Below are 8,051 nucleotides of genomic sequence, written 5' to 3' on the forward strand. Positions count from 1 at the left end.
TCCTTCCTTCCTTCCTTCCTTCCTTTCTTTCTTTCTTTCTTTCTTTCTTTCTTTCTTTCTTTCTTTCTTTCTTTCTTCCTTCCTTCCTTCCTTCCTTCTAACCTTTTTTAAGACAAGGTTTCTCTAAAAAGACCTGGCTGCCCTGGAACTGCTCTAGAGTTGAACACAGGGATCCAGCTCCCTCTGCCTCCTGAGTTCTGGGATTCAAGGAATGTGCCACCATCTTCTGTCTCTTTCAGCCACCTCTTCTGCATGAGGCCCCTGACCCCTGAGAGAGGGCTTTGATAAAGACATCACATTTCGGGTTAGGTGCTCCTGAGTCTCTCTGCACGGTGTCTAGCTGTGGGTCGCTGTGTTAATTCCCATCTACTGAGGAAGGCTGGGTAAGGCCCTGGTTGTGGGTACTGCTGTATGTCAGTAGGAAACTTTTATTGCTATATTCCTTTTGCAGAGTGATGGTATTAGGTTTTTTTCCCAGGGAGGGCAGTGATTTTTTAAGAAGCTTAAGAGGTTGAAGAATGTTTACCATTCTAAAGGTGACAGGGAAACTGGAGCCTGAAAAGGAGGCAGACTAAAGACTCACCCAGTAGCCAACTTTATTGAGGCCATCAGACAGTTTCCACTCCGAGGGTTAAGAGGAATCATATGAGTAAACCATACAATCACCAGGGCAAGCTGCACAGGGCATGCAAGCCACACATGTGGCAAAAATATGTTTTCCCATAGGGACATGTAAACAAATAACAGTAGCCAGTTATAATGGATAATCTGAAGTAAACTCATTCCTATCTGCTACATCTGGGACATTTCAAGAACAACTTGATGTTTTTAGTTTGTAAGCCACAGGGATGTTTCTCCTATCTTGAATGTGAATGTGCCCTGTTGGTCAACTTGCCCAAGATAGATAACTTCCCAGTGCAGTTGAGCTATACTCTTACAAACTGCTGAGTGGGGGTGGGGGTGGGGGTGAGGCTGCAGAGATGGCTCCTCCTCCACTGAGAGCACTGGCTACCCTTCCAAAGGACCCAGGTTCAATTCACAGCACCCACATGGCAGCTCACAACTGTCTGTAACTCTTGTTCTAGGGGATCTGATACTCTCATACATGCCTCAATGCAGGCAAAACATCAATGCACATAAAATAAGAATTAATTTAAAAGGCAGACCTTGGGCACAAACTCCGCAGCCAGTCCCACAATACACAGAGGCAGCTCCACTCCCAGGCACTCCAATGAGCCCAAGATCAGAGGATCAGAGGTGAGGAGGACACAACATCTGTCCCCAACACCAGGAGCAACTAGGTCCAGTAGGACCCAGACCAGTATCACGGATTCCTTCTGGTCTGTCTGGGCCACCGTCCTGAGCAGACCTTGGCCGCAAACACCAAAGCCAGTCCCACATTATGCAGAGGCAGCTCCACTCCCAGGTGCTCTAACTCACCCAGGATCAGAGGATCCCAGGATCCCAGGATCCCAGGATCCCAGGAGCTTGGTCATACTGGGATCTCAAGGTCCCAAAGGCAGTTTGACTACCAGGAGGAACTCAGTCACACCCAGGATCTCAGGATCCCAGAATCAGCTTGACTCAGAGGAGTTCTGACAGAACTAGGATCACAGGAAGGACAGGCTCCAGTCAGACATAGCCAGGGCAGGTAGCACTAGAGATAACCAGATGGCAGGAAGCAAGCATAAGAACATGAGCAACAGAAACCATGGTTACTTGGCATCATCAGAACCCAATTCTCCCACCATAGCAAGTCCTGGATACACCATCACACTGGAAAAGCAAGACTCAGATCAAAAATCACTTCTCATCATGATGATAGAGGACATTAAGAAGGACATAAATAACTCCCTTAAAGAAATACAGGAGAACACAGGTAAACAGCTAGAAGCCCTTAAAGAGGAAACACAAAAATCCATTAAAGAGTTACAGGAAAACACAATCAAAAGATAAAGGAAAGGAACAAAACCACCTAGGATCTAAAAATGGAACTAGAAACAATAAAGAAATCACAAAGAGAGACAACTCTGGAGCTAGAAAACCTAGGAAAGAGATCAGGAGTCATAGATGCAAGCATCACCAACAGAATTCAAGAGATAGAAGAGGGAATCTCAGGGGCAGAAGATACCATAGAAAACATTGACACAACAGTCAAAGAAAATGCAAAAAGCTCCTAATCCAAAGCATCCAGGAAATCCAGGACACAATAAGAAGACCAAACCTAAGGATAATAGNNATAGANGANANNNANGANTCCCANCTNAAAGGGCCAGTAAATATCTTCAACATAATTATAGAAGAAAACTTCCCAAACCTAAAGAAAGAGATGCCTTTAAACAGACAAGCCTACAGAACTCCAAATANACTTGACCAAAAAAGAAATTCCTCCCATCATATAATAATCAAAACACCAAATACACTAAACAAAGAAAGAATTTTAAAAGCAGTAAGGGAAAAAGGTCAAGTAACATATAAAGGCAGACCTATCAGAATTATACCAGACTTCTCACCAGAGACTATGAAAGCTAGAAGATCCTGGGCAGATGTCATACAGGCCATAAGAGAACACAAATGCCAGTCCAGGCTACTATAACCAACAAAACCACCATAGATGGAGAAAACAAGATATTCCATGACAAAACCAAATTTACACAATATCTTTTCACAAATCCAGCCCTACAAACGATAATAGATGGAAAACACTAATACAAGGAGTGAAACTACACCCTAGAAGAAGCAAGAAAGTAATCTTTCAACAAACCCACACAAACATAATTCCACCTCTAACAAGAAAATTAACAGGAAGTAACAATCACTTTTCCTTAATATCTCTTAATATGAAAATATTTCCAATATATCCTAATCAATTGAAATTCAAAAATGTGAGGAGTTAGAAATTTGTTGGCTGTCATCCTGTAGTCTCTCTAATTTGGTAATGGGAGAAATAGGTCCAATATCATACAATTCATATACACTTCTGCTTGTTTGTATATGACAGAGTCTTGCTGTGTGCCACATAATGATCTTGAAATCATGCTTCTCCTATCTCAGCCTCTCTATTAGTAGGATTGCTTATTTGATGTTTTTACACTACAGCATGGTTTTGAGAACAGCTTACATATTTCAAAATATATAGCCAAAAGAAATGTAGACAATTAATTTGGGAGGTGGCTTGTAAGAGAACAGCAAAGAGTGAGACTGAAGGCTTTGCTTGATATTTATAATTATTGTATCAATTTTGAAGAAAAGGACTTTATAAGTTACTCTTATTCTGAGATGAATGCTTTTCAAAATCATCACAGCCAATGCACCAGAATCTTACCCTCACCTAACGTCTGTGCCACCTTCCAAGCAGAACCATTGTTCATTGAAACAGTTGATGAATGACTTCATAAATAGACCATCTTAATACACACACCATTTCTTACATGAATGTAACCTGTTCCCTGTGGGCTGAGAATGACGACAATCAGTCAAGTCAAATAGCTTTGACCATAGCAGGAAATCTGTATCCAAAAATCATGCCTACAATTCATTCCTTGGCGCAGCAGAACTGTCAACCCTTAGCTTAGCTACTATGGAGGTAAAATCCTTTGGTGATGTGAGGGACATTCAAGTACAGCCTTATTACAATGAACCCCAATGTCCAAAATCTGTTTTTATTTTGTGTTTGTACCACAGTAAGAGCCAAGATTTTAAGATCTACTAAAAACAAAACAAACAAAAGGACTTTATCTATTTATGTTTATTAAAAAGACTAATAGTGATATTTTATTTTAAAATATCATACAGTTAATATATTTGGAGTTATTTAAAATTTATATTGAGAAAAACATATGTATTTTCAGTATTGCTGTCGACAAACATCTATATAAGACTGTTTACTTGATTGTTGGTTTATATCAAACAACTTTTATAATACTCATTTTTATTGTTACAATATTTTATAAATTTTAAAGAATATGATAAAAAATGTATTGCTAGTTTTGAAGGGGGGCTCTCCGGGAGGAGTTGGGGTACAAAAGGGAAAGAAGAATGTGATGTAAGTCTATTTACTCAAAAATGTGTTTTTAAATGTTAACAGTTCAGATAAATTGAAGTTATGTATCTTTTCTCATCACAATGCAATAAAACTTAAATCAAAGGGAAACAAAGGAATAAAAAAAAATACCTCAGCACTTCTTACGAGTTAATGGGACCCAAGATTGAACATGCTATGTCCCCCATTGTATTAAATGCATTCTTGATTGGATAGCTGAGGTGCCTGCTGGACATTTGTTACAAAATCAAGTTTTGCCTGCGCCCAGGCAGGATATGAGTTAATTTTGTAGGGTTAAAAAGCCCAAAGTCAGGACTTGAAATCCCACCAATCCCTACCTTGGAAAAGCCTATCCCCCCCAAACCCCTAGATAAGGCCCACCTCCCACTCAATCCTTTTCTGCCCCTCACCCAAGCAGAGGCAGCCGCCCTCCTGCGTCTTTCCCAGTAAATCTCCTATGTGAAGTGTGCTGTGCTGTGTGACTTTGTGGTATTCTGGTTCTTGACTGCCAGAATACCTTTCCCCTCAGAGCTGTTATACTTACAAATTTGGATCCCCAGAATTATAACTTTGTGATTTTTGCTCTTATAATCCTTGAACTACCAATAACTGAGGTCTTGCCTAGAGAACTCTCTCTGCTCCTATCCTGGCCAGTTTTTAGTAAAAAGTTTCAATTTTACTAAAATTGAAACTCAAGTCAGACTAGTGAATCTCTGAACAACCCTAGACCCACAACAGTGTCTGTGTGTCTGTCTTTCCTTCATTCCCTTGCAGCCCCTGGCATGGTTCCCAGACCCAAGCCTTGCGGAATGCAGCAAGTGGCACCTGGAAAAGGGGCCTAGAAATAGATGTGGGGACATGACAGCCAGCAGTCCTAACCTGATGGCACTGTTACTATCCCAGTCGCTTAGTGACACTCCTCCCAGAGTGCTCTGACCTGTGTAATAATTTACACATAACTCCTCTGTGATGGCTAAAGAAACTTAATACGGGACAGGCATCCCTTAAGGGCCGTTGATCTTTACCCTGGAATACCTAAGAGATCATAGTGACCTACAGATAAGAATAGAATAATCCGGTTCTTGCTTGGAGGTATTTTAACCACTTGCTTTCTCCTTTTATAAGCTCTCTTATAGATTTTTTTTTAACTATACAATGGGAAAGAGAAACAACTCAGGGAGTCCAATAATTTTCTTGCCCATCTGTGGATTCCATACCTGTAATTCCACCTCTAGAACCCCTTCCCTTAGCCCCCTTCTGTGTGGCGTGCTGTCTGACTCTTCCGCGGCTGTCCTTCTGCCAACAGTAAGAGTTAATCCATTTGATCTAAAATTGAATTGAGTCTAAGTCTTTGGCTTTTCCCAGTGGATTTGAACGCCACAGCAAAGTCACCTAAGCCATGGGATCTCAAATTGAAACTTGCATTTAGTCAACAAGGAAAAGCTATCAAGAGAAGCAGGAATATGAAGAATAAAGACACAAAGAGGGGGCTGGAGAGATGGCTCAGTGGTTAAGAACGCTGACTGCTCTTCCAGAGGTCCTGAGTTCGATTCCTAGCAGCCACATGGTGGCTCACAACCGTCTGTAAAGGGATCTGATGCCCTCTTCTGGTGTGTCTAAAGACAACTACAGAACTCATTTACATAAAATAAATCTTTAAAAATAAAAGACTGCAGGAAGGGCGTGAGATTCTCTTTTGTCAGGGATAAAATTGAGACAAGTAGTTCTAAAAGATGTGTGGCTCTGTGTTAATACTTGGAAAGACATTTTTGGGGGACAAGCGAATGTTAGATTTCATACCTGGGACAAATGACTGAGGTGCCTATTCAAAAAACTAAAGCGGACCTGGCTGCCAGCTTCTTCCAGGACCCCCCAGTCCTACTTGTTACAGGGCACTCCTGGCTGGCATACTTAACCCTCACTACTCTGAATTCTCCAGCCTAGGGGCCTGGGCTGGTCTTCCCTACGTAGTCCAAATATTTTAGTTACCTGCTCCCTCTGGCTGCTGCACCTGGTTCTTCTCTCCCCCCATCTTCCTTCCTCTCATGGACCAGTGAAGTCTGGTCATGTCTACTCTGGACTCTCCCAGATGTCTGTGCCTTGGCTATGCTCTCCCATATATTTATACTAAACTGTCTCCCTACCATACCTAGAAGCACCAGGTTCCTTTCCTTTTTGTTTCTTTTTTTGCATTCAGTAGCATCTAGAGATAGGCTGTTATCTGTTTGTGCTTTGAAGGGGATTTTGAGGACCCTTGGAGTAAGGTCTGCAGCAGGAGTTGAGCATGTGTGTCCTTGGACTCTATGGAGCTCTCACGTGACCAGCACGAAATAAAGGAATTCTGTGCCCGCCTGGGGCCGGCCTAGGGAGCCAACCTCTGTAGGGAAACAAAGACTCAGCATAGAGTCCCTTTTGGTGATCTGCATTGAGGAGCCCAGGCCTGTGAACAGGGCTAATATAAAGTCTGTCATAATAATAAAAAATAAAAAAAGGTTGGAGCTATCCCCGTGCTAATGTGAGCAAGAGTATACTTGTAAATCCCAAGGGTGGGGAATACTCTTAGACCAGGGTGGACCTCAGTGGGGATCTGATTGTCTTTTTGGTACATCACTGGTTCTCAACCTGTAGGTCTGGACCCCTATGCGGGATCACCTAAGACCATCAAAAATATCAAACATCAAGATTACGATTCATAACAGTAGCAAAATTACAGTTATGAAGTAGCAACAAAATAGTTCTATGGTCACCAGGAGTGTCAGAACCCAGAGTGTGGTCAAAAGAATGACACATAGTAAAATGCTTATGGCTAAGACTGGGCACAGAGGTGTATGCCTATAATCCCAGCATTCGTTGTACGTGTTAGGAGACAGAGGCAGGCAGATCTCTGTGAGTTTAACGTAAACATGGTCTACATAGAAAGTTCCAGGACAGTCTACAGTGTGAGATGGGATTTTTGCTAGACACTTCATACTTTCTCCTACAAATGACATTTGCACTTCTTTCTGTAGGGAGGGATTTGCACACCCACGGGACAGCTCTTCAACTACATACAGCTGAAGGTTTGTTGGCTCTGAGTTAACCTCAAGGCTAATCACCCACACATTTTCTGGGGTACCTTGGTTTATGCAAACCCTTTCCGGACTACACAGAGCAAAGGTAATGAGGGGAAGGTGCCGTCTGAGAGACAAGGTTACCACATGGCCAGAGAACAAGAATGGCCATGTTCTGTTTGTGACTGACTGACTACTACCTTTGGTCCCCATCCCTCTGTACAGAGATGGCTGAAGAGGAAAAGGAAGGCAGTTTAGGATGTCCGTCACCTGAGCTCTCATATTGCCAGCTCTAAGATTCAATTCCTGTCTCTGCCTCTCGGACTCCCTGAGTGACAAGTTGCAGGGGCCTCAGTCTTCCTCTCTACAAGGCTGCATTCTTGGCTGGGACTTAGCTGGCACCTTTTGCCAGTGCACGGGTCTCCAGTGTGTCAGTGTTGGGTTTAATTTCACGTTACTGAACACACAGGAGAGAGGGAAAGAGTTTTACCCCCCAGTTCCAAAAGCTGAAAACTATATTTCTATCTTTCCCCTGCATGTGTTTATTATAGTTGCGCTGGGGCTTAAACTTTCCCTCCTTTCGTCTTTCTCTTTTCTGCCTATTTTGGAACTTCTAATTTAAAAGGAAAATAAGGCAAAGAAGAAGACACACAGTAAACACTGGGGAACTGTGAGAGAGGCTCCAGGAGGAAGGCGGAGCGTCTTTTATCTTAGGTACATTTTGCTCCTCCCGTGACAAAGCATTCACTTTCAACATATAAGTCATGTTTGCTCTTGTTGGATGTTGGAACATCCAGACTGGGGAAAGGCTATGCTGAGCACTGTTCCTCAATGTACCCTGAGTCTGGCTATGGCCTTCTGCCTGACTTTCGTGCTGCAAGGTATAATCTATAGTACATGTTTAAACTGTCCTGAGGAAGTTCTAAGAAAGGGCTGCTTTGTTAATATTTAATACGTGC

The sequence above is a fragment of the Mus caroli genome, chromosome 12 (assembly GCF_900094665.2).
Source record: "Mus caroli chromosome 12, CAROLI_EIJ_v1.1, whole genome shotgun sequence".
NCBI classification, from domain to species: Eukaryota; Metazoa; Chordata; class Mammalia; order Rodentia; family Muridae; genus Mus; species Mus caroli.